At 35.7% G+C, this 7,119-nt stretch overlaps 1 protein-coding gene and 1 long non-coding RNA gene across 2 annotated transcripts in view; both read right to left on the bottom strand.

Moving 5' to 3' along the window:
• Positions 1-5,162, bottom strand: LOC112449726. The gene is made up of 4 exons (XR_005232603.1): positions 4,705-5,162; positions 2,346-2,466; positions 2,166-2,260; positions 1-114 (listed from the first exon to the last, which is right to left on the bottom strand). It is a non-coding gene; the product is annotated as an uncharacterized LOC112449726 (long non-coding RNA).
• The window catches only part of LOC108230392 (solute carrier family 22 member 13-like), a 32,105-nt gene that overhangs the window by 17,658 nt on the left and 7,328 nt on the right, over positions 1-7,119 (bottom strand). The window lies entirely within an intron of this gene.

Here is a 7,119-nt window from a genome sequence, read left to right as displayed (position 1 = left end):
CTCATGTTAGCAGGAATTTCAACAAAACCAAAGATGAGCTGTGTGAGGTAAATATCGAGGCCGAAACTCCCAACATTCAGGCTCAGTCCATAATACAAAAAACTTACTGCAAACCTAGAAGCAGATGCAATCTTTAGTTTTATGATTTCAAACACACACATAAAAATGATCTTATGTTAAAGTGATAATTCAAATCATTTGAAGTTAGATTCTATAGAACAGCTGTAAACAAAATGGTATATGTTGTAGATAGCTCTTTACCTAACTCAGTTAATATCCATAGAGTTTTTTTGGGGCAAAATTAATGAACTATATTTTATGAATAAATTCAATAAATTATGAACTAAGTTCTATGATGTAGCGATCATGTCTGGAATAACTTTTGTAACTGCATCAAAAATTTATTTGCTTCTCAAAGTGGGCAACACAGTTTCACTGTGGTGATTTGGCTTTTTTTCTGGGTTTTGTTTATGTTTTATTTTTATTTTAGTTTCTTGGTTTGTGTTTTTGTTTTGTTTTCTATTCTGTTATTTGGTTGTATGTACTTTTTGTTTTTGTCTCATGTTCATGGTTTCGTTTCACTCTTCCCCAATCACTCACTTGCCTGTCAGCCACGCCCATCTACACCTGTCCTGACTCCGTAATCATTCCACCTGTTCCCACTCACCTCGTTATCCTCAGTGTTAAAAACCCGGTCACTCTTTCCATACCTTGCTGGTCCATTGTTTGTTTGTTTGTCGTTTGTTTTAAGTGTTCCCGTTCTGCTTTTTCCGTGTCCTGATCCTGTTCCTGTACCTGCTCCCTGCTTCAGTTTGTATTTTCTGTTCCCGTCTGTTGTTTGATTTAGTTTGTGTTGCTGCCACGTCAGCTTTTGTTTTGTTTTTTCCTTAGTTTAATAAATTAGTTTCTTTTTAATATGAGTCTGCATTCTGGGTTTGTCTCCGTCATCTCACTTCATGACATTCTACTGTTCCTACAAACAGAGACTGAACTGTATGATTTCAGACACACATAAAAATGATCTTATGTTAACGTGATACTTCAAATCATTTGAAGTTGGATTCTGTAGAACAGCTATAAACAAAATGGTATGGGTTGTAAATAGCTCTTTACCTAACTCAGTTTATATACATAGTTTTTTTGGGGCAAATTTCATGCACTATATTTTATTAATAAATTTAAACAATTATGAACTAACTTCTATGATGTAGCGATCATGTCTGGAATAACTTTTGTAACTGCATCAAAAATTTATTTGCTTCTCAAAGTGGGCAACACAGTTTCTACTGTTCCTACAAACAGACACTGAACTGTATTGTGAGAAAGGACACACACAGGAATGTTGAGACTAACCTATCAGAAATCACTAAATCCCAATTGGTGTGTTTACTCAAACATTGTGGATAGTAAAAATGCTCCTTATCTTCTTGTGACAGCAGACAGATAATGGAAGCGAGATAAAGTGTAAAACAAAAAATGTAAAATCTCAGGTTGTGTTCTTTACATTTGTTGAAAGTCTAATAATTGCAGCAGAGAAATGGGTATAATTAGTTAATTAGCTTTTATTACATCAGGTGATGAATCGTACAGTGTGTGTGTAACTTATGTGGCAAAGTTGTGTTGGTTAGTTTAACTAGAACCAGCTCTTCCCTTCATTCTCACTTCTCTGACTCTGATGACCAATAAAGACATGGTTTGTTGGCCTTGGTTGCTCCTGTCTTCATATTTTCTTATCTTTTTTGTACAATGTAACCATGCAGAGTTTTAATCTTTTTATAACTTTGTTTCATAAGTTGGACACATAGTGCAAACCACTGACCAGCTCTCCTTAAGTCTATTAATTATTGAAATTTGTGAGTCTACTAATGAAGGCACAAGAGCCTATGTTGTCTAAAAGAATGTGAGGAAGACAAACCTTCTTCATCACAATCAGACCGTACCAGCTTGTGGTTATGAAGTGTGTTGATAAAAAGTTTTAATTCTTTTGGGTAACTAACAATTATTACGACAGTGCTTTTGTTTTTATGCTATTTCAATTATACCTCATGTTCAATGTTCCATTAATTCAACCAGCCATAACTGGTATTGCTCATTTATAAATTATTCAATGACCTGTAAATATGTAAATAGTTGTAAATAAATTTGTTCTGTTTAAGTAAACGCACCAGTTAAAGGCCATAATTGCAGTGCGTTTTCTCAAATATGGTATCCGGAAGATGTCCAACATGTTCTTTCTGTCCTGATTACTCTCCACATTGACCTGTAGATACAAAAATGTTGGAAATGTTCACAGTTGTGCAAATTTTCATACACTTTAGAGGTCAAAGTGCAGTTTGGATGATGACCTTATCTAGGAGATCTTCTGGTAAACTCCTTTTGTTCACTCTGGCTGCTCGTTCAAGCTGCTTTTGTGCCTCCTTCTTCCTGCCCTGCGTCATGAGCCATCGAGCTGACTCTGGGAGAAACCTGTCCAAACAACAAGAAGTTCCAGTTCAAACCCAACCTTCATTGTCTGTGTTTGGCTGGTGGATGATATTCTCCAATAAAACTTGCTCACCAGTACATGGTAACCGAGACAACAATAAGAGGGGCAAACAGCACCAGCTGCAGAATCCTCCAGTTTTTAGCCAAATAAGCGATACCAGACAAAAGCATCTGTCCGACAGCAAAAAAACCCGTAATGGCCATTGTGCAAAGAGCAGATTTCGAAGGACCAATCCATTCCACCACTGCAAAAAACAACAAACAAAACAAAAAAGAATGGAAAAAATTTTTCATATTATCTGACTTTCTTATCAAATTCACATGCAATCTAATGAACTTCTCTTTCAATTACTCAATAATACTAGTATTTATATATGTTAAAAATTGTGGACTTACTCAATACAGATGTGTTCATAACAATAACACCACTTGAGGCCCCATTAAAAAATCTAAGAACCATATAAACATAGATGTTTGGGGAGAAGGCAATGGTCACACCAAACAACATCGTGAGAAAAAGTGAAAGGAGGATCGCAAATTTCCTGCCAAATCTGTAAAAACGACAACAGATGTTGGTTTACTTCTAAATATTTTGTATATTTAATCCCAATGCATCTTTATCTCAGTTGTAAATGTTAAGAGTTGGTTCCTAAAGTAGAGGTGTAAATATAAAGATGGGATGTACTACCTGTCAGAAATAGACCCAAACACCAACGCTCCACAAAGATAACCTGTCATGTAGAGAGACTGGGAAACCTGAATCAACCCCCTCGTATCACAAACGAGATCAAACTGTAAACAAAAACAATGATTACAGGAAGAACATATGATGTACTGTGCAAGAAATTTAAACCAACCATATGTAGGGATCTTTATGTATGTTTCCATTTTTTTTTTATCATTTTGTGGTGTTCCCTGTTGTGTCTTGTTTCTATATCCTCATGTTCATGTATTTGGGTTTTTTAGTTCTCTCCTGCCCACTCTCACCTGTCCCTAGTTGTTCTTTCACCAGTTGATTGTCATTTGAGTTCATTAGTTGTCTCTTGCTATTCTGTTCTTCCCTCTTGTCCTTTAGTTATGTCACAGTTTAGTGGTTGGTTGGAGTGAATCTAAATGCAGATGGACAATGAGAGCATGAAAGGAAAACTATTTTTTTTTACAATAAGAAACAAAGGCAAAAGGCTGACGTGGCAGCAAGTAAAAAACAAAGACTTAACAATTCCAGACTTAGAATAAACACGAGAGACTAGACTCAACGATAACCGAACAGCACATGGGAGTGACAATGAACCAGTTAGTGAGGAATATGACCAAGTTTTAAAGGCTGAGGATAACAAGGGAGTGTAAACAGGTGACTGATTAGTAATGCAGGACAGGTGTGGGTGGTTGAGGTGGAGTTATAAAACTACTGAGGTAAAGTGACTGATGCAGAACAACAAAACTTTAGCACTGAGGAATAAACTAAGCACATGGAACACAAGAAACATGAAACAATAAACCCAATACAAAGGCAAATCCAAAGATACTCAAATCCTGACAAGGTAGGCATTATCCGCTCTATGCTGCATGTCTAGTTTTCTCCCTCCTTATGTTCCACTCAATCGGCCAATTAAATAAGTTCTTTTGTTTGCTGCCACGTCAGCTCTTTCATTTAATAAGAATTTTTTCAGTTCAGTGCTCAGAGTCTGCCTGCTTTCTGGGTGGAACCTTACACAAACCTGACACCATACTTTGGACTTTTGTCCAGGAATCTAACCAGGACAGCATTTTATGGGTTTATAAATGGGAAACATGAACAAGTGGATTGCAAGTGAAGAACTGTCAGAATCAAACTCATCCCTTAAATTTAGGATCTATTTTATGCCTGAAATGGTTTGACAAACACACAACAACAAAATTCTTCTTAAAATACTCAGATTTTAGACTAAACTTTTATGAAAAGCAGACAAATTTAGAGGTAAAACTTTAAAAGATGCTCAGAATATCTGTAGAAATATTGATCAAAACCATTTTTCAGGATGATAGGAAAGTCTGGTTCTCTAGAAGCAAAATATAAAGGAACTATAAATAACTCGAGTACTCAATCCTAAAGTCATGTAGACATTATAAATCTACATAAACAGCAAAGAATTACAAGTTAAACAAACCAGACAAGTCTAATCCTACAAGCCTGCAAACATAAGTAAATGGATGAAGAGTAAATCATTGTTTTCTGTTTACCTCTGTCAAAATGCTGGAAACCCCAGGCTGAACCTCATACTTCCATCCATGTATGCAGGTTGTTGTGCTGTTAAGGCCGTATCGTTCAATCGTTTCCAAATCCAGATCCACAGGTGTGAACATTTTACAGCTTTCAAACCTTCCACCCTCGTCCACTGGGATGGTGAGATGTTTTTGTTTCTCCTCTGTCAGGTTTGGTCCTTTCTCCAAGATCCAGTCTGTGTTACAGTGGTGTGGAAAGCTCATGCCTATGAACACCTGGCCGATCACGTTGAAAGCTGAGAAAATGCTGGGGATGCATAACGCAGCAAGCATCCACTTCTGAAACAAACCAAACTCCCCAACCTCCTTCAGGACCTGTCCGAAGCTGCTCATGCTTACATGTGGTTCAGCTTACAGAGGCTTCTCGTGGGCAAACAAAGGGCAAGATGACTTAATTAATATTTAACCCAGAACATTAAGATAGTCACAATAATTGCCTTGTTCCTATAGACAGCAGAAATAACAGTTACTGCACCAACAATAAAAATATCACACCAATCCAGTCTATAAAATGAGCAGAGATTATTAATCTAACACTATAACTAAAATAACACAGATAATACAGTGTTAGCAGCAGGGGTGTGGTTATGAGTGAGCCTGGCAAGGTCTAGTCCTGCCTACTTTATACTAAGGCCAATACAATCAAATAGCCTCCATTTTCCCCCTTTTTTGTGCTCTTAATCATTTGAAAATAAATAAATGTAGATGTTACTAGGCCATCATTTAAATGACTTCACACAATGAAATATATGTGCCTGTGTTCATGTTTGATTTTGGAATCTTATATAGGTAGACTGTGGTTATGCTTTACAGATTTAGTTTTAAAGATTTGGTTTTCACTTTTTATGCGGTCTCTGTGTCTAAAGCCATTTGTCCCATCGTCTGAATACATTTAATTGTTTAAGTAATTCAACAATAGATTGGTTTAATAACAGAGACTGCTGAAGTATAAAGACAACAGAAACATTTTTCTATTTTTCAAGTGTTTTAAGAACAATGTCAAACTTTGTACCCCACTCACTTCTAGGAAGAGGTACCTGTAAACAGGCAACTGGCTAGGCTACTGGTTAGCACATAAAAAACAAACAAGTAACAAATAAATAAATCTGGATTATTGGAATAACATGGAAAGAATGGTTACATTGTTAGATCAATGATAAAAAACAACAAAACACAATGTTGGTATTATGAATTCTGAATTTTGTTCTTTTGCAACAGAAGAAGTTAACGAAAAAAGGAATGTTTTTTTATTTTTATTTTTATTCATTTTAAAAGTTTCAGGCAAATAGAAGAGAAGCAGCTGTAGTGGCACACAGGTTTTACAGGAATTCTATGAGAGGCCTTTTAGTATATGGTCTGCTGTAAAACTAAATTAGAGAATGTGAAATGAATAGCTGGTAACTTTGCTTTCTTATGTATGTTAGAGAATGGATGTTGTTAATGACAAGCTCATGACCAGATGTTCAGGAATAAGTTCAAATAAATGTTGAAAAAAATAAAACAACATACTACACAATATTTTATAATAGTGCAAAATCTCATGCTCAGAGTATGTTTCAAATTACCCTCAGCTAATATCACACCAAGTTTTAGGTCAATATCTGTAAATATGACTGAGTTACAGACATTTTTTTCAGTTAGCTGTGACAGACGTCTTGAATCAGGCTTACTTCAAAAGTCAGTTAGATACAGATCTTATCCAGTAATTGGTTTCTGCAATTTTAAATAAATTTGTTCAGTGACTAATGACATATTTTAACAAAAAGATTCCCCAATACAAACTCACACACATGCACACACACACACACACAAGCAAAATCATTGTCTACCTTCGCCCTTCGGTGGTGAGCAAAAAAGATGTAAAACTCATTAAAAAAATTATCAGAAGTTGTAAAAGTTTATTTCAACAGTCCAACATGTTTTGTAAAATACAAAAACATAAAAAAAACTTCTTTCCATTAATAATCAATTTACATTACATAATAGTATACAGTTTTTTTTGGCTAAAATGTTTGTTGCTGTTTAAATTTTTTTTAGACTTGCTAATAAATGGCAGACATATTAAATGTCTTCTTTTGGTTTTAGCATGAATTATAGCTTTGTTTCAGCACCTTCAGAGCAGCTTCGGTCCCCCACTGGTCCATCAGTTGTGTTTCTAATTTACAAACAAAAGGAACACATGTACAGTTAATGTATAATGTGCCAAACATCGTGTTGCAATATATTATTAGCTATAGTAATTAGATTACTTAAGGTCAGTGTGGTCCTGAAGTTCAACATTGAGGGTTTCAGGCAGCAGCAAACAGAAACCACCAGCAGCGATTGGGATGATGCCATAAATCACCATGGGAACGGTGGGATGGTAAACATCCA

The sequence above is a fragment of the Kryptolebias marmoratus genome, linkage group LG21, assembly GCF_001649575.2.
Source record: "Kryptolebias marmoratus isolate JLee-2015 linkage group LG21, ASM164957v2, whole genome shotgun sequence".
Taxonomy (NCBI): Eukaryota; Metazoa; Chordata; class Actinopteri; order Cyprinodontiformes; family Rivulidae; genus Kryptolebias; species Kryptolebias marmoratus.
This window is presented reverse-complemented; position numbering and strand designations above follow the sequence as displayed.